This window comes from Falco peregrinus, chromosome 1, assembly GCF_023634155.1.
Source record: "Falco peregrinus isolate bFalPer1 chromosome 1, bFalPer1.pri, whole genome shotgun sequence".
Taxonomy (NCBI): Eukaryota; Metazoa; Chordata; class Aves; order Falconiformes; family Falconidae; genus Falco; species Falco peregrinus.
The window spans coordinates 91,022,851-91,046,246 of NC_073721.1; the positions used below are offsets into that span (position 1 = coordinate 91,022,851).

Consider the following 23,396-nt stretch of genomic DNA (forward strand, 5'->3'; position numbering starts at 1 on the left):
TAGTTTTCTATAGCAAGGTAATGGACTGAGGAAGGGCACAGATCCTCATCTCTCTTACCTTGATGTAAACTAGAAACAGCTCCTCTGAGATCAGTGCAGTTGCTCTGAATAAGCAATGGAGATCAGAATCTGGCTCGGGAACTTTGCATATTCACTATTAAATTTGGAAAAGGAAACCCCTGTCTGTCTCAATTTCTCAAGTGCTATCTGTATGTTACCAGGCACATGCACATTAATTGTGTGTTTTAAAACTTTGTTTGGTTGAACTTGTCATCCTAGGCTAAAATTGTGTGACCCAACTTGTAGTAGCTTTTGCAGTGAAGGTATCATTTACTGTTGGGTATATTTTACTGTGCTGTTATAGATCTTTTCACTCAACCAGCTGTCTAACATGTTGAATAGTCTTTCATCTTGTCAAACACTTCCATTCCCCTTTCTACAGCTTTCTCAGCCAGCATGTACACACCTAATCAATCTAATGCCACTGTCTCCAGACTTTAAAACCAAAAAGCACTGCCCAAACTACTTTTTTAAAGAGACAGTTATCCTTTTCCAGAAAATTCATCATCAAGAGGACTGATAAATCGTTAAATGAGAAGAAACACTTCTCTGAAACTGTTACTCTAGGTCTAGCCTTAGAGCCCCAGTTCACTCACTGAATCTGTCATTCAGTAGAGGCTGTTGGGGGCTTCCCTTCACACTGATCATGTATATATTAATGTAATTTAATTTAATAAATATCTTACCCATAGAATTGAGCTTAAATCCTCTCGCTTTTGCTTACATATACTTTTCTTTTTTGTCATTTTTAGACAAACAAGATTAATCTGTCTCAATCTGTTCAATGCCATTTTTTTCTTACCCCCACCCCCCCCACCCCACCACTCCTTTATCCTTCATCAATGGGAACTCCATTAGTAGATTGATATCTACATCATACAGGAGGCAGGTGAAAAAAAAAAAAGCCATTGCCATTGCTTTCAGGTGCCCCCTGCTATGTAATACAGTATATACCTTATATGGTATGGAGTATTCATTAGGGCTGCTTTTATTTTTATTACTTTTATTTTTATTAGACATATTACCTCCTGAGACTGTATGAAGTGAACCATGTCACTGGGTGAGATTACTACTCAGTTAATAGCGGTTCTGAAATCAGTCAATTGGGAATAGGCTATGTTGCAAGAACCTCTAAAATGTGTATATGTGCATTGGGGGACAGGGTAGCTCTCCGAAGGGGAAGGTTTTTCTTCTGTTACCGGATTCTCCGGTGGAACATTTTTCAATTGCATGCTCATTTCTATATGTGCTTTTAGTTAAAACAGATAACAACACCTGAAACAAACACTTTTATAGCCAGCAGGTATGCATGACATAAAGAGGCCTGAACAAACAGGTAGAGGTGGGTGCTTTGTATTTTCAGTCTGGTTTTGAATTACTAAGGATGGAGGGAGGTAAAGACACTTCAACCTTTAAGCCCCTTTGACATTCACAAAGTGCTAAAAGTCAGCTGGGGTCTCAGCTCTGACAAATTTGCATCTCTTTGAATATGACGCTTGAAAAGCCAAGCCGCTAGATTAAATTTTGCCATGGAGAAAATGAGAAAGGCTTCCATCTCCCAGGTCTACTGGGAGGATCTTTATGGTTGATTTACTTTTTTTAAATAAATGTTTCTTTATGTGTTTTCTCTAGTTTGTGTCCAGCCTTCCTCTATCATGCATGCTGTAACTTGTGCCGGTTATATCAGCCCACAGTAAGTCAACCTGGGCAGAGTACAAGGTGAAAGAATATTTCAATTTAACTGCATACCCCTTCTGTGTTTTCTGATTAAAATTTGCAAGCAAACCTTGGAATAAACTATACCTGACATGACTTCTAAAATAATTTACGCAGTTTATAAACCAGGGGCTAAATTCTACAAACCCTCTCTCTGCCATTTGTATGCACGAGTGCTGCAGGTTTGCACAAGTGGGCCCAGCTATGTAGCTGAAACCTTGCTATAGAGGACAGCAGGCAGAATAATGATTATAGTGAACCCACAAAAATAATAAACTGATTGCCCATTGAACAAAATCTACTAAAGTATGAATTATCTAATGAGCTGCTGCTGTGGTTCAGGCTGACTTATCCTGCATTAAGTCAACGATGACACTGCTGACTCCTGTGGACTTGTGGCAGGAAGGGTGAGGGCAGGATTTGGCACTGGTTTAGGTGTGGAATTGTTTCAGTTAATGACGAATTAAAGGGTGTAGAGGCAACTATTTAGAGCTTTATGGAAGCCTGTAATATGGATTCTGCTTACTTGCTAAGTATTTATGACAACTCCCAAATATATAACCATCTCAGGAAAAAAACTTTTCAGAGATGTTGAATGTAAACTTTGTTTTAACATTCATTGAAGAAATCCCAAGTACACTGCTGTTTTCCTTGCATTATTAAAGAAGGCTAGTGCTTGAAAACATACCAGATTTTACAACAAAACTTAATACCCCTCCCTTGTATCTACATTTTCTACTACAGGAGTCTCATTATTTTGGGGATTTCTAAAGCAGAATAAACATTTTTTTTGTAAGCCAGGAGAAGAATCCCTCAATGCTTTACTTTTTGTTCCTTCAGTATATGTGAAATGTGTTTATAACAAAGATCATACCCAGAGCCAGTAGGAGATGTTGTGTGTGAACGTGGTTTTTTTTCCTTACACAAAAATTGTTTGCAAACTCTGTACACAGCATAAGTTATGAAAAATCACATATAGGTAGTTTTTCCTTTTTTATTTTTATTTCCTTGCTGGGTTCTTCTAATTTTCTGGCAGATCACATTACATTAGAATGAAATGTGATCTGTAGTTAGGACTTAGTGATGCATCCTGCAGCTTTAACTCAGTCACTTGGGTTCCGATTTAGCCCAACATGTGTCTCTTGAAATAACTCAGGAGAGCAGATTGATGATATACTTAGCAGAGGAATAACAGCGTTGGAGACTGCCAGTACTAAACAATCCAGTTATTAAATGTATCTAAGCATCTGAAGAAGTCGTCTAACTTTCTGGAGAAAAAAAGGAAAAATATCTATCTAGGAATGCAACAAAGCTCCTGTTGATGTTCATAGGAACAGTGAGGTGTACAGAATACTTTTTAAAGGACTGTACTATGTGTCCAGTTACTTAAAACTGATCCTGAGCATCTTAACCTCAGACTCTTACCATCATATCAGGGTCTCATTCAGCTCTGTTTGCTTCAGCTGACACCGTGGCATTTCAGTTGCAGACACAGAAGTATTCTCTCTTCAGATGAGGAAATTACTCCTTTTCATCAGCCAAATGGTTTAAAGCTTTTATATAAGCTTTATTTATCCACCCACATTTTCTCACACCTTTCAACATCCCTTACTTTTGGTAGCTGTGTTTTCCCCTCTTGAATCCAGCTGCTCCCTCAGTGGTCTCAGGCCAGCTCCCACCCATGCTTGCCCTGATGCTCTGCACATTGTTCCTGCCTGTTCCTTCATGTCATTCCCTACTTTCAGAGACAGCACCTGAGTGTGGCATTTTACTTCTTGGAGCATGCTATCAGCCTCTGGGACTGTAGCACTTGGATAGCAGTGGGACCTGCCAAGTGCATCCTTGCTGATGGAAGAAAAGCATGCCAGTCCCACCCAGGCACGCACCTCCATGGAGCAGGAAAGCTGGGGTGTGCAGCAACCCCCTTGCCACAGCACCAAGCCAGCTAATGCGGGACGGTGACTAAACACAGCCTAGTAGGTTCAGCATAGCCTACATGTTTGGTTCTGAATTAGGCCCCTAGCTCCCAGCAAGTCCACTTCCAGCTAGGATAATGACTTGGATGCCTTTTTCTTAGAGAACGAAAAAAGTGAGTGATCTGGGAGCCTCTGAGAAAAGCCCTTCAGTACCTCATTTGAATAGATCCTTATGCGATGTATTGGAGTTTCTAGGACAACTCCCTTCCAAATGGATCATTACAGCGGTAAAAGCCAGTTTATTATTTAACCAATTCAGGCTGAGTGGAGACTGGAGAGTATTAGCACTTGCATTGATTGTAAGTAAGAGTCTAGTAATTAATGATCAGAGTTTTCAGCAACAGTCTTGAGGAGAGAGTGCAATGTACCCAAATAGGTATGACTGAGGAGGTTTTAACTGAATTCAGAATGAGCCTGAAGACAAGGGCAATGAAAAGCAGGACATTCCCATAACCCATTGCCAATATTTTGTCACAGATCTCAAGTACTCTTAAATGACAAGTGGATTAAACTAGGCCCTTTTGATCTGAGTTGACACAGTAGTTTTCAGCCCTTATATGCTGCTTATTATCAGTAGATCCCAGAATATTTTACAGAGGAAAGCAGTTGGCCCAAAAGCCTCCTGGGAATTGCTGTGAGTGGTCATAACGCATACGGAGAGGGTGAAGAAACGTGTCTGATAGCCAAAGTCTGGAGGAAATACACAGATACGACTGGAAAAGCCCACCCTTGTCTTCGTCCTGCCATGATGCTCTGGGTAGAAATGGTCAGGCTGTGGTGCTAAACAATTACCATTGTACATATATAGATATGCACGGTGGAGAAGTGGCTTGGAAACAGCTCTTTAATACACTCTGCTTTGAGGGGATCTGCTAAATTCTGAAGCTTCAGGATTTACTGTGGTCACATTTTCATGCTTACAGCAGTAGGCATGTTTATTTATTTTAATGAAACCAGAGATGATTGAAAATTCACATGACTCCAAGACTTCAACATTTAGAAAGTCCTCCTTTTTCCTACAAGATTATATTCTAAAGGGACACATTTAGGACACATTTCATCCACCCTGTGACAGTTATACAGCTGTCTTTCCTTATCCAAGACTCTTTTAAAGATTAATTTCTTCTATAATGCTTACAGTACAGGTTAAAAATAATAATAAAACCCCCTAAGTAAATAATTAATAAAATCATAAATATATAATCCAATTAAACAGCAACAACAACAACAAAAATCCTCCCAGATCGTTTTCGTGCTTGAGCTCTTAACCATGTTATATATTTTCTGTATTTGTCCTTCAGATGGCATGGTCTTCAGAGTACTAGCTTAATTTCTGATTCATTCAGCAGAGAGTACATGGTCAGCATATAGCAAAAGAACACCTAATAATACACAGATTTGTGATAGGTGCAGATACACACACCATGTGTACTTCTTAAATGGCTATAAATCTGAATGTGTGGATGGTTGCTCACACATTTAAAATCACACATGTAAACAAATGAGGACAGACGCACGCACATACAACGCTATCATCATAGCACCCATCCCAGGGTTATGCAAATTGGTTGCTTTGCGCACGTGTGTGTGTGTCAGGTAAAACAAATATCCACAATCTTAAATTAACTCTTTCCAAATAATAAAAATCTTACTATTAACATGACATGTTGAAATTCAAATGGACAAGTTTATGTTCCCTTCTGCCCCCTTCTTTCTGTTTCTCATTCCCTCTCTCTGCCTCTCCTTCTCTCTCTCACTTTACCTTCCCAACGGCACTATTTTATTTCAGAAGAAAACTTATGAAAATTGTTGAAACACATACTACAAAGCATTTGCTTTTTTTCCCCTCTCTTTTTTTTTTTTTTTTTTTTTTTATTTCAGCAGATAGCCCCCAAAAAAGGCAGGGATGTCAAAGGCTTCGAGTCCCCCCTTTGACATTCACGCAGTGCTGAGAGTCAGCCGGGGTCTCAGCTCTGACAAATTTGCATCTCTTTGAATGTGACGCTTGAAAAAAGCCGGAGCTGCTAGATTAAATTTTTTTTTTTTTCCGTCGAGAAAATGAGAAAAGCCTCTATCTCTCCGCCGAGTCTACTGGGAAGATCTTTATTCTGATTCTTGTTAGAATTGTTTATCACCCTGACAGACCAGACTCGGACGAGATAAAGGCGCTGCTCCATCACGGGGCCTGACAGTGGTAGGACATGCAGAGAAATGAAAGGAGCAGGGGAAAATATTATTAATAGATGCCGACTTGATTTGCCTCTATGGCACGTCAAGGAAGGAAGGGAGGGGGGAGCCATGGCTTGATTGCAAGCCTATGAAGTTCTGTCCAAAAAAGAAGCTATTTTTCATTAAGTGATAGAAGGGCTTTTTTCATGTTCTTTCCTGAGGAGCTGATAACTTATGCAGTTTATTCTAACCCTGCTGATTTCTGTCAGGGAAAGAAAACTCCTGAAAGATGGCTCCAGCTCGTCCTTTTCAGAGAAGGAGGCTGTCTTGTCAAAAATGGTAGCAAAGCATTAAAGCCCTGGCCTTGACTCCTGCAAGGTCCCTCGGATCTGATGGGTGTGCATGTGTTGGTGAGCATGGGGGGTCGGGGAGGGAGGGCGGCATTAGGTATCCACTGTGGCCCTCTGAGGGAAAGAAAAATCAAAATATATATGCAGAGCAGTGCTTGCACGTATGCATGTGCACACATGCAGCACATATACGGAGGCTTTGTGCATTTGAGCATACATGCAGAAACACGCGCTCTGCTGCCTAATTACTCTGCAGTTAGTAAAGATTTGTCCAATATGAGCATGTGTTGAATTTGAGAGCTGAAGGCTGGGTGTAGAGTCAGAGCAGCCTCACTCAAAATGAACGTTAAAAAATAACCAGCTCCCTGCTACCTGCTGTATGTCAGGTCTCACATAGAAACATGACCAGCAATACCAGCTCAGGGGCTCCTGCAGCGATGCTGACTCTGCTGTGACTGTCTTGTGTTCTGGGGAAAAATTGCCTCTATGTGAACATTATTTCAGGTTTTTTTGGATGGGGGAAGTAGGAGTGAGAAATACTATTTGTACTCATTATGGCCATGTTATTGTTATTCTCGGGTCCTTCACATTTGCAGCTCTGACCATTTTGGGCATTCACTGCAATCACAGTGCTGCATGAACACAGTTCCTTGCTTGTAATTACCTTGTTCTTCTCCAGAAAGGATTGTGTTTGATCACTATCCTAACTGAATTTTTAATTCTGTATAAATTAACTACTGGGGCAACTCTTGCCACAGGGCAAGACAGTAGGTCTGTTTCTGTGAACCTGCTTTTTGAGATTGCTTCCTTCTGGATGCATCCTTCAATGTGTTGAGCATCTCTAGAGAAGCTATGAATGCTGCTGAGCACTCTGCTTTCGGTAGCGTGGGAGTGCTTAGCAGCTCAAGGGAATTACTCAGCGCTTTGCTGGTGGAAAGACTTTGGCTTCTTTTCTGGAAAGCTCATGGACAGTCTGAATGTCAGGCAGTCCACTTTCTCGTCTTTCACATTTTTCCTAAAGAGCTCTTTCTAGTAAGACCAATATGCTTGTAGAATCCTAGATCTTTTCCATTCAGGTGGCAATAAAAGAGGAATTACTGAAGTTGTATGTAAAAGTTTGAAAAAAATTAAATACCACTAAGTGCCAAGTCCACACAGTGATATGTCCATAGAATTTTAATCTTCGTCTTCTGTTTCTCCTGCCATTTGCTTCCCTTGTTTGCTGCATCATATCCACAGCTGAAGGGAAAGTTTTTCACTCTTTTTTTTTCAAAGTGCTTTAAGAATAACCAGCAGTATCTATTTAGCTAACTCTCTGCTATGTCTCTCCCATACAATCAGTGGCACAGTCACATCTGGAACTGATTCATTTTAAGATTCAGGTGTAGATGATAAAGGGTGGCTGCTTCGGAGCAGTCCTGAAAACACCAAACTTGGAACTGCACAGAGTCTTAGGTTAAGGTGTTGCCCAGTGTGGGGTTAGGAAAGATTTTTATCATATTTGGGTGATCTGCCCAGCCTCTCCTGAATGCTGCTTTTGATACACTGTAGCTTTTCTATTAAAGATCCTAAGCCTGCCATAAAACTTCAGGCAGCTGGATGTGCCTGGTAGGAGGATTATGGACTGCTGTGTGCTAAATGTATGTGGCAAAGTTATCCATATGCTGTTATGAGACCGAGTTTGAAAACCCAGTTATCCAGCCATCTATTCTGTACTACACTGGGTGAGAATCCTCATGCAAATCAATTAATTTAAAATTGAGGACACTTTACTTCTGAATGGTTGTCTATGTAGCAGAATAGCAATAATGAAATGTAGGGGTGCTGGAGAGATTGACTAGGAGGAACACAGAGGAGAGCACTGACTTTGCTCAAAAGATCTCATGGTAAATAGAGGGGATCTGCTAGCTGGGAAGGGGAAAGCAGCTCTTGTAGGTTGATGTTCTGACATGCAAAGACACTGAGAGCCTTCAGCTCACGTCGTTTCTACATTTTCTGTGTTGTGTATTTACTGGACTGATGCTTGTGAATTCCCAAGAACCTTGTGTGTGGTTATTTGTTCTGACTTCAGAGGTTACAAAAATATTTTGAGAAATCCTATGTTGTCTGTGCGTGAGGAGTCTTCTGGTAAAACATGATGACCAATTACAATAGAAAGCCCCTATAGTGAAATCCTAGAGGTAGCGGGTGAGCTCAGGGTGATGCTGTACTTGGTTCTGGACAAAGCAAAAGACAGTCTACACACATCAGACAGCCAAAGGATGGGAGAAAAGAAGTATAGTGACTACCTTTTTATAGCTCAGGATCTGAAAGCTATTGGTACTGAGCAGCCCAAGATCACACAGAATGTCTCTGGAAGGGTTGAATGCTTGAACTGAATCTTTAGTCCTGGTTCAGTTTCTCAACCACAGCACAGCCCTTCCTCAGCCCAGTTCAGGGTGGCCACGGTCTGTTTTGGCTGAGCCATGCTCACCATATCATGTTTGTTGTAATATAGACTTGCAAAACAATTTAGAAAGGCCCCCTTTTTTTATGACTACAACCAATTTACCAAAATTCTGTGAGAAAGTATAATGACGTAGATAGGGATTTGCCTCTTTTTTTAACTGCAAATGTTTACATTGCTCCAATAACAAAGAGGGATATTGTTAATGAAACTTTGAGAAGGGAGGTTGAGTTATGCATCCCCAAAGCCCTCCATTTGCATAGTTTTAGAAAGTGGATATATTTGGCAGGCGTTCTCTTTATTCAGCCAAGGGTTTGGCACATGCCAGAGTACAGAGGCTGAGTGAGCATCATGCAGCAATTTAAACTGAGAAAACAGATGTGGTTTTGCATTTTCTTATGTGTGGAGTCTCAGGCTACCATGAAAATCTCTTGGGGTAATCAGCACACCCAAACTGTTCAGTTCATATGTTGATACCTTACAGTTATGTTACAAAAGGAAATAGTTTACTAAACTTTTTTTTTCTATTTATTTCCCTATTTAGTTATGTTGCTGCAAATTAACTCAGTCTTGTGGATAATTATAATTGAACTTATGAAGATTCATTTTATTTCACATAATCATCCAGAAGTTTGGGTCCCTAAAAGAATTATCCAGATCTTTAGTTCTACAAGATGGGAATGAAAGAAGGTGGCATCACATTTTTTGTAATAATTCCATATGAGCAGACTGCAAAACTTAGAAGAAGGAATTTTTCTTCTGGTATTTCAGCACTCTGAGTCTGAGTAGGAGCCTACACAATGTGCAAAAACTAATGAAACAGTGAGATAGCTAAGCATTGTTGAACACAGCACAAAATGTTTGCTTAGAAATCAGTTCAAATATAGACTAAAGAACTGGTGATTGGAGTGCAAATTTAACATATGGGATTTAAGACCTGGTCCCATATCACTGGCAGCATTCCCTTGATTTAAATGCATGTCAGTTCAGGTCAATAAAAGGCAATTACTTTTTTTGTATGACGATAACTATAAAACCCTGAGCAATGTCTGGAATGTGTTTGTTGCTGATTTTTGTCTGAATCAGGTGAGGAAAATAGTAATTTTTGCATTATTATACAGTCTTTTACTAGATCATGTTAAGTGCGATGGATTCAATTTGTTAAAGTAGGAAGTTAGGGCTATTAAATCACTATTTTTGTGTAATTATGGAGAACACACACATTTGTACTTTATGATAGCTATTGGTTTGCTAGATTTTTTACAAGACACTGTGGAAACAGTACTACTAACATGTTCTTAGCACTACAGTTTTAACGGAAAAAGTAAGTGTAAGATCGCTTCAGGGCAATCTGCAAACAAGGCTTAAAAAGTAAGAGCGAAAGTAGCTGTCAAGTTACTAGCTGCCCAAGTAAAATGCACTCATCCACGTCCAGCGTGGCTGCTGTTGGGAATGTTTCCTCTTTAGTTCCTACTTTAATCAATCTAAGTTGTTTTCTCACAGAAAGTTTTGCATATATGGTTCTAATTTATAAATGTGTCCCTAAAGGAATTAATTAACATTTTATTTTTAATATCACCTGTTACTAGAAGGGAGTTAATACTTCATATCTATTTGTCTATAAATTTGACCTTTTTTGTCTCCTTCTGAAAAGAGCTGCAATCAGGCTGAAGGTTTTGCAAAAAATGGTGTCAGCAAAAATGCTTTAGCAGATTATATTGCCTATTTCTGACATTTGGAAAGCAGATTTCAATAGATGTAATAAATGTAACCGTCTATCACAACTGTCTACTTCGGCTCCGGTGAGGGCCAAGTTTAACAACACCAGTTCAGGGAAATGTATGTGCAGGTTCATCTACTTCTGCAGAGCCTACAAGGAAGTGCTTCTGGGACGCCCTGATTACTGACAGCATCTTAGATAAAGGCTTCATTAATCTCTTCTGCTTCAAGAACTCATTGAAATTTGATTTAAACTTTGTTTCTCCCCACATATCAAAGTTTGGAGAGGTCATTCGAAAGAAACATGTTAGGGCAGCTGAAGTGGCTTCTTACAAATAGCTACCATCCCACTCTAAAAATAGCATAAATAGGAGAACTGTAAAAAACCCTCTCTTAAAACCAGTTTTCAGTATCCAAGTAACTCAATTTCTGAAGTCATCAGCTTCAAGTGAGGAAAGATTGACAATACGTGTGCTCTTTTTGTGGGGAGCAAAAGAGTGGGGGAAAGCTGTCCTTTGATTTTGGTTCATATTCAGGGAACAGCCTGGGTTAATAATTTAAAGGTAGGAAGTTAATTTATGCATCCCTGAAATCCTCCTTTTGTGCAGTTTTAGAAAATGCATACATGTGACAGGATATCTCATTGTTCTCAGGATGTGTTATCGTGTATATGTGGAGTAGCTTTAGTGCGATATGAAATGCAAATTTGCCTCACTTTGTTCTTGCCACTTTTATGAATATTAAAAATATGGATAAAATAATTGTGAACACTTTTGGAAAAGGTCTTTAGCTCCTGATTTCGGTGCTATAAAGATTTTATATCTGTGCATTAGAAAAAAAAATTTGAAAATTTTACCAGCTTATATTGACATGAATGTAAGAATTTAATTGAAAATTTGCATTTTGAGTGCATTCTGAGTGGAACCTTATGATGGCATGATACTCTAGTGCCAATAAATAGCACAATAGCCTCTCAGGCCAAAACACTATAGTTCATTCAAGTTAAGTCAAACAAAACATAGCCATTTAGGTGATTTTAGACCAGCACTAACCTCCTTTAACATTGTGTTTATAATAGACAAGGGGTTAAAGAAGAGGTTATCCTAGACAGATAAGGCAGTTAGCAACACAGAGGGTACCACCAGCGCCATCATTCTGAGTGCTGTAAGACTATTCCTCCCAACACCAATCCAGTGGATTAACTTGACAAGAAGCCTTTATGGAACACAGCTTCCATTCTCACTAGCAGATTCCTAGTTGTAAGGGTGGCTCTAAGGCTGCCAAAGCATGCCTTGCTTAACATTGTTAAGTACTACCTTTGTAAATTATTTCTGATTATAGAGATATGCTGAGCAGTGCTCCAGACACTGAAGCCATGTTAAATCAACAGAACAGACTTGTTTAAATTATTGTGGGAGACCAAAAGGTCAAGTCATTATTTTTGCATATGATTCTTTAATGTAAAAATAAAAAACCAGAGACTTTGCTTCCCCAGCATTCATTGATGTTGTACCTGTGCATTAAGTGCAGACTCGAATACTTCATACAGCAAGAAAAAGAATTATGGTGTAAGTACTAGAACAGACTATTGCTCCACCAGATTATGGAACTGGTCTTTTAATTTAATAGCAGTGTAGCTGGGAAGCTACAAGAACAGAATCCTTGGTCTTATTTGTTTAGATTATTCAAATAATAGGATGAGTAATATTCACAGCTTGGGCTGAGATTCTTCTCTACTTTAACTCTTCTGAAAACTGGACCTGTTTCAGGAATTAAATATCTTTTCTTCCATGTGGCTTTTAGGCTGCAGTTATAAAGCTTTTCATCAGCATGTAGTGACTTTGCTCATTTCTTTGACAAAAGGCTGATAATCTGCACTAATGCCTTTGGCTGACTCATATGTTTAGTTCCCAACTGACTTTGACTGACACACTGAGGAATATTAGCAATATGGAAACAAAGGTTGGTCATGGAAGGAGACAGACAAGCATGCTGGGTGAAATCCTGCGTATCTGTACTTCCATTAGAGTTTATTTCTTTCTGAGGCTGGACTGCTTTTATATTACATTCCCTTTTCTGCTAACACAATTTTCAGGTCCTGGGCTGTGATCCCTGTGGTTAGAAGCTCCTCTCTAGACAGGTAGTTCTTCGGATTATGTGTTCTCAGATGTAAAGTTTCCCTTGAGTATGAACAGAGCCTTATCCCTAGAGGGCAAGATATGAAAAAAAGATTAATTTTCCTTTGAAAACCATTCACTTCCTGCACGTGGAATTACAACCACTTGGCTAGCTATCTACTTCATGAGCAAGGAGAGGGCCATTTCCAGCTTGGACTGGGTTTTTTCCTTCATTCTGATTTTGGGATAGCGCTCTCTGGGGTAGTTTAGTTCTGAGCTTCTTTTCCACAGTAAACACTCGCAAAAGCTCATGCAAGTGGAATGTCACATCCACATCTGACATCAAGTCCCATGCAAAGCAACTATTTTTGACAACAGCAACAACTGCATGTAGACTACACAACACCTTTTATTCCATGTATCAATATAAGAATACATATCCTGAGACATGAAGATGGTGATGAGTTCTGTACAGAAGAAATTGCAAATAGTGTAAATCTTTAGGGCTTATAATAACAGGTGCCAAAATGCTAAGATGCAGCTAGACATAAATTCAGAAAGATAAACATTGGCTGAAACTAGCACATGGACTGTCTCTGAGCAAAAGGATTGGAGGTTGAGGGTAGGTTTTGCTATTAATTTAGACAACCTTTAAAATAAAATTTGATAGAAACAAAATTCAACTAGAAAATTTTAAAATAAATTCAAAGCAAAAATTTGTCATTTCAAAGTTTGAAAACAAAGTGTTTAGCTTCCATGGGCAATTAGAAATTATTTATAGGGAAAAGGGGCACACATGCAAGTCAGCAAATGTTTTGAGTCAAGATGATCTTACCTGTGCAAAAGTTAAACCTTCTGCTTAAATACTCTGATTGCATTAGGCAAATGTATTCCTTCAGTTTCTAGGTGGGGTGTCCACAAGCACAGGCAGGGGACTGGCTTTGCTTTGTAGAGATGGCACAATATAAAACTTTTTTCATAGCCGGGAGAAACGATGGTTAGTGGACCTCAATGGAGCTTTTGGAGTTATGCATGACAGAGGCCTCCAACACATGCACATTTAGTTATTGTAAAACAACAGTCAGAAAAGTCACTATGTGAAATATTTATTCCTGTTATAAACCCAGTTTCTTTCCTGGAGAAAGCTATACGGTCTTTCACATACATGGGATTCAGGCAGGTGTTTAAGCTTGACTCTAGTTTATTGGCAGGTGATTTTGAGGAACAGTGCACTTAATAAAGAAAGAAAACATTAAAGAATTCCCACTTGGAAATACCTACCTATCTTAATAAGATAGCTTTACATAAAAATCCAAAGCCTTTTGAGATTAATGAGGCCCGTTTACTTTCCATTTCATTTTGAGCCCTCTTTACTACATGAGTCGAATCAAAAGGCTGAGAATGTCAGTATTGGAAACTGAAAAAGAACTTGATAAAAAAAGTAAAAAGCCAGTTATTGAGTTGGGCTTGAAGTCTGTCTATCTCCCTGCCTTTGCCAGGAGGTGATTGGGAAGACTGGAAGACAATTGTTCTTTTCATTTAAAAAATAAAATGGAGAAGGAAAGAAGAGGTCTGTATCTCTGTGACTCCAGGGACAATTGCATACACATACAAGCAAAAGTATAAAATATGTGCAATGTTACACATCAGTTTTCAGTGGTGCAGTGGTATTGTGTAGATGGAGACATAAACCTGTCAATTCTGATTTTACTGCTGGGAGTGCCAGATGCACTGTCCAGGAGCTCAAACACACCAGCCTGTGCCACCAGCACAAGAGACCATGTCAGGGCTTTTCTCTGCTGCTTTCACTGTTTTCGCACTTGATAGACTCACATTCCCACAGTGTAAGTGCCATGGCCTCCCTCTGTGAGTTTTGCTGCTTTTGATAAAGATGGTATTGTGTATAACAACATTCATGTTTCTTAAGAGTTCCCATATCGGCTGTAAGGAACTCCTTAGGTGCTGACCTAAAACAGATGCCATGAGTGCTCTTTTTTTCTACCCTTTAAATGTTTTAATGGTTTTGTGTTTTAATTTTACCAGTTATTTAGTCTAGTCATTATATCCAGCTTCTCTTTCAGGAGGAACATGGGAGACATGGAGAGGTAACCTTCTCCTTTCTCTCTTTCCAAAAGCAAATTAAAAGAAAAGCACAGGAACATTTATGTGCCATAGTGTAACTGTGGACACTACTCTGCTTTGTCAGGACATGTCAGCTCTGTTTCAAACATCGTACAAAAGCGTTGTGCTGGGGCTGCCTGCCACCCACTTGGGGAGGTGCAGTGATCTCTGGTTCCTTCGTTGTCACCACTAAAATGGCCGTGAACAAGGCTGACAGCGCGACCTGGAACCCACAAAGGTGTCTGAATGTATAAAGATCTCAGGATGAAAATAAAGTGAAGATAGATTCATCTTCACTATCTTTTAAAAGACAGTTACAGAAAAGAGATCAAATTAGATTGCAAGAAGACTGGAAAGCTAGAAGGCCTGTAGCCTAGATTCTTGACACCATTAAATATTACCCTATGTTTGCACAGTTTTTATCACCTCTCTGCAATGTTTCTGTTCAATCATGGAAAATACAATGAAATAAAAAACACATGGTGGGATTTTAAAAAGCATTCCTGGTTTGTTGGTTTGTTTTTTTTTTTCTGAGACTCTAAGCTAAAAGTTACATTGACAACTGGTTGATAAAGTTTGACGTGCCATAGCTGGGTCTTTTTGAGTCATAGAAACTCCACAGGAGTTATCCTTCCATCAGAAAAGGGTATTACAGCTATTACAGAAAAGGAGAACAAAACAAAGCCCATATAGACGTACTCAAATCCACCATGCCATGAGAATATCACTTCCCCTCAATGACACTTTGCTGCAACTTGGGCAGCAGATTGTGTTTGGATTGTCAGGGAAACAGTCGGGCCATTATTGTTGTTGTTTAATTTTTGGTGGTTGAGGGTTTTTTTTCCCCTTCTAGCCAAAGTATTAAAAAAAAAAAAAAAGAGAGGGAAAAAAAAAAAAAAGAAGTTGATTTCTTCAACAAGCAGCTGCAATGACAGATGGCTGATGAATGCACTACCAGCAGTTCCAATGGAACTCGACTCCGTGGGAGTCGGGGCACTGCGCACCTTCCAAAGGGCGCCACGGTAGTCGCTTGGGAAGGGGAGTGAGAGTCGGAATTTCTAACCATGGTGAAAATGTACTGAAGGAAGAGAACATGATGACAAGGGGTGAGAAAGGGAAGGGAGTGATTGAGATCCATCCAGCTGAGTCTTTATCCCCAAGGATGAATTAAGATGAAATAGAGGCCTAGAGCCATAAAAACTTCAGGAGTACTTTAAAAATAATGCCTCCTCTGCTAAAACATATCATCTTAGCCACCCACTTGCCATTAGGCTTTGTTGATCTTTCTTCCCTAGCCCCCACATGGACTCCTCCTCTCTATTCTTGCTATGCACTGTTTTCCTCTTTCCTGTTCCTCTTTTCCCACAGCTATCTCTTCATAGCCTCATGACTGAAATGAAGGAAATGGCTAGGCTGTTGCTCTTCTCCAAGCTGCTTCCTGGTGCCTGTCAGACGTCCCCCATGAGTCTTCTTCAGCACCCCAGGGTCTGGCAATCCCTGATCAGTACCGCCAGGTGATCTTCTGTGTAGTGTTCTCCCCCATAGTACTCAGACTGGAAAAAAATGGTTTGTCCTGGGCAGTTACCAGCTCTTTGTCTGAAGGTGCCCCACTGAAATGGGCAGCTAGCAAAATTTATGATCTTCTAGTTGGAGCCCAATGCCAGGTGTGGGAATTTCTCCTCTTACTGCCTGTAAGTTTTAGCTCACTGCTGGGGCAGAGACGCAAGAGGGAAGGAACATAAGCCCCACTCTCTGAAAGGAGTCCACAGGCAAATGTAAGTAGACACTTTCCTGGAACAAGCAGAATTTCATAACCTGCAAGAACCCACCCTGTCATGGTCCCCAGGACAGTGTGGTTCCCCCTTTCTTCACCTCCCTGAATGAAGAAGGAGATAAAAAGAAAAGAACTGGTGGCAGCTGGAAAAGCAGTAGGGGTTTGCAACAGGGCAGTGAGTAAACGAGGAACAAAACTCCTCGAGCAGTAAATGTACTGTGTAAACATAAACAATAGCAACAAGCAAGACATATATTCCAAATACATCTCCAGTGAGAATCAATTATGTTATATCCAATGAATCAGGGGAGGGAGCTGGTGAGAGAGAATGGGGACCTATTATTATTTTCAAGTCAAGTCAACCAGCCAAGTCTGCAAACAAAAGCATTTTCTGTCTTTTTCTCTCTGTCTTGTTGATGGCCTCCCCTTGTCTCTCTTCCTTGGCATATTTCCTGCAGTTCCCCCGCCCAGCAGTAGTTATATACATCTGAATAACACTGCAGTTCAAACACCAAAAGAATTGTTTTCCTATGGTTTCTAAATGTCTTTTCTATTTCCTTGTATTCATAATCCTGGCATAAGCAGTACTTATCAAGGGGTGTTCTACATCAGAAAACTCAAGCATGAGACTCTGTGTGTGTGTGTGTGTGTATGTGTATTTGTGTGTGCTCATGCATACATGAATATATGTGACCAGGGAGGCAAGAAAATACTGCTGCAGATCATTAATGAAATAATGATAGGTACTTCTTTTATACCTGTGGTTGTAAAAAAAAAGGATAGGTTTTATTCTTATATCTGCACATCACTAACTAGTGCTAACACACACACAGAGGTGTGTTTTTTTCTCTGCATCCCCGAAATCACAAAGTGGGAAATGAAAAGGGGAGGAGGAGAAAGAGAGAATTGCTGGAAATGATTGTCTCTTAGGGTGTTCTCTAATAATGAGAAAGGAGCCCCACTTTGAACTCTTGATTCTTTGCCAGAGAACAAAAACCTTAAAGCATTTTGCTACCTTTAATTGTATTACTCTTCTAGTAATCAATAAAGATAAAAAAGGATCGTTCTATGTACAATATGAAATCACACAGGGTCTGACTATGTGGAGATAGATTCCACTTATCTGTCTCTAGGGGTAGCTTCTCTTGTAGTAGAAAACTCAATTTTTATTTGGATTTTAAAAATGTTTCAAATTATCCAGTCAATGCTACATGCATATTAAAAGATTTATTACCAAATATTCTCATCTTGATGTACTGGATCTATGCACCCAATTCCCACTAATGTTAATGGAACTGCATCTGTAAATCCCTGCACATCAAAGCAAGACAGTACCCATAAGTATTGCAAATACATAGGTAGCTAGATAAATAGCACCAAGATTAACCACCTCTGGCATTACTGTTTTGGTTTTTTTTTTCTTCTTTGTGTAAACGTTGGTCTCATCTTTCTAAGAACTCAAGATGCAACATAAGAAACTAAAGGCACCCTGGCCAAGATCCCCCCCACTGCAGCAGGGGCCCTGGAGGGCACACCTGACTGTCGAGCAGCAGCACCCACCCCAATTGAAGGGGAGAGCGAGCGGGGCACCTCCACAGAGTGACTCAGATTTTAGGTGGGCTGAATCATGCCCGGAGGTGCCTGTTCCTCTGCACTGACTATTAACCAGGGGCGTATAACGTGCCGTTAATTTAAGTACCTGAAGGGAGATAGCTTACATCAGGCCTTAAAGTATTAAGCCCCCATTCCTATCCTCTGGTATGGGGTGAGTCGAAGGCTCTTGCTCAGGGAATAAATAGGCTGCTTACCCCCTGCTGTGTGACTATTAGCCCTTCATGTTACAGGTGGGAAAAGAGACTGGAGAAATGGCAGCCATCCCATCTCTCATTCACACCGATATTAAAAAAACACGTTCATACATCAAAGCCAGATTTTCGAACATGGGTTCCTAGAGTTTAAACCTTAAATCCCAAGGTGGAATTCATAAAAAGCAGTTTGAATTTCACTGCTCCAGAACTTGAGTTTGGGTTAATTATCTAACCTTAGGCGTCCATGTTTTGTAATGTTTCTATCACGTTTTAAAATTAAGAGAAAACCAGTGTATTGTTATTATTAATATTATTAATAGCCCTATTAATTAAAATCCCTGCACATATGCCAGTGTAAATGGTAATTAAAATAGATTAAATATACCAACAACAAAGTTATGTAAACAGCACATACCATGTTAGAATTCAAAACAAACAAATGCATATCTTAAAGTGAAAAAAGGGATGGGGTAGAAAAAGTGATTACCGTGGGGCCAATAACTATATTAATTGCTAGAAGAGAATACAGCTGCAATAAAATCACAGGGAGTGCGTGCTGCACTGAAAGATGGCGGGACAATTAGAGCACAGACAGGCTTATAAATAATAATTTATAATATCTCTTCTGAAACTTCCATTTCTTATGCCTAGATTTGCAAGTGCCTAACAAAGGAAGCATCATTAGCCCCATTAGGCAGAGGAAGGAGGAAGAGGCACAGAGTAATGAAGTACAGTGGCCAGAGTCACCCAAGGGTATGGCTGCACAAACAAGTTACCGCAAGTTAAATTAAGAGTATAGATTAACAAAGTCAGCTGCTCTTCTCTAACTTCCTATTTGCCTGCTCTTAACCTGTGGTAAATGAAACCCAGCTTACCTCAGGTCTAATGAGAGGGCTAAGCCTCCTCTCTGGCTGCAGGGAGAAAAAAGAGAGTACCTGGTACCGTAAAGCCACGTGGGCTAACTCACTCTAATGCCACCTCCCTCAAAAACCTGGCTGGTCTCTATTTGTGAGATGGCAGCGATCATTTTGTGAGGTTCCGCTAACGTTGGGTTGAGTGTGGTATATAATTGGAAAGGGTTGATGGGAAAAAAACGGTACAGGGGGTGAGATACGTCGTGCAGTTCAGCGCAGAAAAGTCAAAATCTGGTGCAGATCTGCGATGTGACAGTAGGGTTCCAGGAAAAGCAGGTGGTGTGGGAACGCAGCTCCCCATTAGGACAGGGCTCAGAGAGAAGGGGATCAGTCATAGCCAGAGCCTGCATTATTTAAGGCTTTAAAATCCGAAAGGGCCAACTTAAAATCAATCTGCCACTTCGGAGGCAGGCAGTGTGAAGAATGCAGCGTGGTGTAATGCGTTCCTGCTGGCTCACAGGGCTGAGCACACGTGCTGCCGCGCTCGGAGCGAGCAGCGAGCAGGGCTGAGCAGCCTGGCTCTAAGCTCTGCGAAGAGGGTATTACAATAATTGAGCTTTCTGGTAACAAGGTCTGCATTGCTATATTTGTGATAGGCATGGGATAAACTAAGCACGCAGCCGGTGCGTGCAGCATAACTGGAGGAAGGGGGGAAGGGGGGGGAAGAGCCTCTTTGACACCAGAGTTGGAAACAGGCTTCAGCCTAAGCAATGGCAAAACTCCATTAACTTCGGACTGAGCCTGTGCTTGCCAGGTACTTTTCCAGGAGCACTGTGGCCTAACACAGTACCAACGCGCACCCAGCTCACGACCTGTGAAACACGAGTCTCCAAAGCGCAGGGGAACATAATAGAAATAATTCCAACCAGTACCGACCCCCAGCACCCTGTTTTTAGGAGCTCAGAGAAGAAATATCTCCAGCTGTGTGAGGATGCCCCTCGCCTCCTCTGTAGCTGAAGCAGAAATCAGGATGTTGGTGGCATGGGATTACATACAAATTTCACTAAGGTATTTAGTCTTTATTTTATTTTTCATCTGTTTGGTTATTTGTGGATTTTTTTCCCCTGCCCCAAACTTACTGCATTTATCACATTGTAAAATCCAGGAGAAGGTCTGGCATAGAGTGCATTTTCCCACGTGCGCTTTCCTGTGAGAATTTTTGAGAATTTTCATTCTCAAAGCCCTCTTCATCTAAAATCCCAAATCCTTTGTCCAATCACAGCTAATAATATGAAGCTTGCATCAGAAAAATACTTATTTTGCAGCGTGAGTTTCACATTCCTACAGGTTCTGAATCAGGCAAATGCCTAAACATTCACTTGGCTGTGGAAGCTGCAGTGACACGGGCTCCTCCCGGCTCAGTTGCTCTCTCCGACCCACCTCACTTTCTTTCAGCTGTTTTCTGGTCGAGGCTTGATGCAGTAAGTGCATTTAGAGAAATCCAAAGGGCTGCAAATGTACAAAGGAAAGTTATTCTGGGGAAATGCTGCCCTGAATGAGGTGGGTAGGCAGTTCCTCCGCACTGCCAGTATAATGGCCTCCTGGGCTTTCTCCCTATGGCGAGGTCTTTGGCTAGTTGGTGGGAGGGCCAAGTACTTCCAGAGCCAGGTCACTGTGTTGGAGACCTGCTATGCTCTTTGCCAGTGCCTGCTGTGCTCCCGGGAAGCCCTGACAGCCCTGCTCTTACATCAGTGTTCTCACTTAACAGATTTACGTCAGGTCACAGAAACCGGGGACCCAGATAACTCTTGTGGCTTAAACTAGGCACTTATGGGCTTTAGTTTTGCTGAGCTTAGGTGGTAGTGAGCTAGGGATTTGGAGATCAAAAGCTGAAGTTAGACAAGATTTAGGTATGCAGGTCTTCTCTGGATTGAGCCCTTCGTCTAACCTTTTTGGCTAACAACATTTACTGCTCAAGAATAGGCATCTTGAAATTCTGTGGTCTGCCATGTCAGCCACAAATTAGAGATGGAAAATACATGAAAAGAAATTATTCATAAATAGGTATATATATATGTAGAAACTTGTGTGTGTCTGTGTGTATTTGTACACCCTGAACAAAATGAGGGATTTTTGCACAAGTAGAAAAGCATTTTTTAAAAACTAATGTATGATACTCTTTGTGAAGTCTACAGTCATAACAGGAAATCATGCAATTTCTGCAGAAAGATTTTATTTAAAAAAGCAGAGTGCATCTCATTGACCTACATTCAGCTTCCCCAGCATACACTGTACCTGCAGAACTTTTCTGCAGAGATACATTGTAGATACAGATCAAAGGGAAATGCTGGTGTCAGAATTGTCTAAATGTCCCTTTTTGGGCCTGAAAACCTAGATCATTGCCATGCATTTGCTCTGACTTTGTAACTTTAATCAACCTGTAAACTGTTCCTTGGACTGCTGTCTTTAAAAGCCAGGTAGGCTGCTTGTGGGGATAATGAATGTCTGTATCTATAGAGCAGACAAATGAAGCTCTCTGTTGCCTCAGAATGAAAATACCTAGTTTTTAAAGAGCTATCTGAGATACACTGCAGTATGTAACAGTAGCAAAATAAAGTTAGCATCTGTGTTAAAAGAACTACAACCCCCAACCAGCGAGATCCATCCTGTCCGATGTATACCCTGACTGTTGTGCAGAACATTTGGTCCCCTCTTTAAAAAAGGCCATGGGGGTGTTAAACAACGCCTGTTGGGGTGCTGGGTTGGATTACGTGAACGTGTCTACTCTGAATTAGACTGAGACCTGTCAAGTAATTTCTCACGAGACCACTATAATGGGCCTTGATTCACAAATGTGTATGTGAGGGTATGGAGAGCTGTAGTACGAGACAAGGGGGCTGCAAGCTGCAATACCAACCACTGCAGTGCTGAGCTTTTAGGTACCATACTGCTTGGCGAAGGTCACACAGGGACACGCTCCCGCTCTCTTCCACAGTGCCTGATTGGGTATTAAAGAAATGAAGTTGAAAAAGGAAGCATGCAAAGAGGGGAAGGGTCTAAGTTACCCTTTAGAAAATACAAAGCATGTGGAATACGAGATATTTACAGATCCACTTGGTGCCTGTCTCCTTGTTGTGCAATCAGGTAGTTGCAGGCTGTAGCTTTTTCAAGCGCAAACACTTTGTAAACAGATAATCTCTGTAAGATTGTCTTATTGCTAGACACCTTCATTAATTTGTCTGGTGGTGTTTCCAGTTATGACATACTAAAAATACTAAAAAATCAAGACAGCCATACAAAATTTCTAAATTTCTATCAACAAAAAATCGTCACAGAGTTGGAATATATCCTCTCTGTTTACAAAGATATATTTTCTTTTTAAATTTGCTAATTTTTATTAGCATGATAGGTGAAAAGACAAGTTACAAAATTACTCCCTCCTCCAAAAGTAAATATTTCAAGCTTTATAGAAAATTGGTTAAAACATGGCATATTTAGGGAAATTAAATGTCATATAAAAGTATAATCGAGAAATTACTTTGTATCACAAAATATTACCATTTCCAATGAGTTCTAATTGTTACCAAATCTCCAAACCTGTAAGGCTCTGGGATGTAAATCTCAGCTGATCTGAAAGCATCTTGGAAGTTACTCAGAACAAATTCTGTTGCTTCAGTGTTGCATTCCTGTCCTGTCATTCTGCTAGGCTTAGCCAGTCTCCAAGGTCTTTAATTAACCCTTAACCCTTCCCTGAATTGCAATTCCTTTTTTTTTTTCTTTTTTCTTTTTTTTTTTTTTTTAAGTAGGAATTATTTTGTGCTACTTGTGCATTAAAAACTTTAGGTAAAATGAATGTCATTGATAGTTCTCTTTCCACACTGGGTACTACATATTCTTCCTCCTTGCCCTTAAATATCTGCTCAAGTCAGCTTGAATTTCTCCTGACTTCCTGATGGCTAGTCACAAGGCAGCCATCTCATGAATTCAGCTTTCATGGAACTTAATCATCAGCCTCTTCCTTGAAGTTACACTGGCAAGTAGAAAACATTTGCCAGAGCACGTCATACCTTTCATGGGATTCTCCTTGGGTCACACTGGCTATAGATCGTAAGAGTTTTACACTTTTGTGACTTTTGCACAGTCACTTGTTGCTAGTTACCCAGTATGAAGGCTAGCTTATAGGATCTGTGCTACCTCACTGAAACAAACCAACTCACACGACAGTCATCCACATCAGTAATGCAGCATGTAGGAATGGCACAGGCACATCTAGGTGAACCAACAAA

General features: G+C 40.4%; 1 long non-coding RNA gene across 12 annotated transcripts in view; it reads right to left on the minus strand.

Annotated features, from left to right (window-relative positions):
- The window catches only part of LOC129784980 (uncharacterized), a 66,705-nt gene that overhangs the window by 26,412 nt on the left and 16,897 nt on the right, over nt 1–23,396 (minus strand). For 10 of the 12 annotated variants that reach the window (XR_008748351.1, XR_008748354.1, XR_008748353.1 and 7 more), the window contains one exon: nt 19,132–22,108. The exons of 1 other annotated variant lie outside the window; for it this stretch is intronic. This is a non-coding gene — a long non-coding RNA (uncharacterized LOC129784980). The remainder of the gene's footprint in view (nt 1–19,131; nt 22,109–23,396) is intronic. One more of the 12 variants, XR_008748355.1, reaches the window with a different exon arrangement.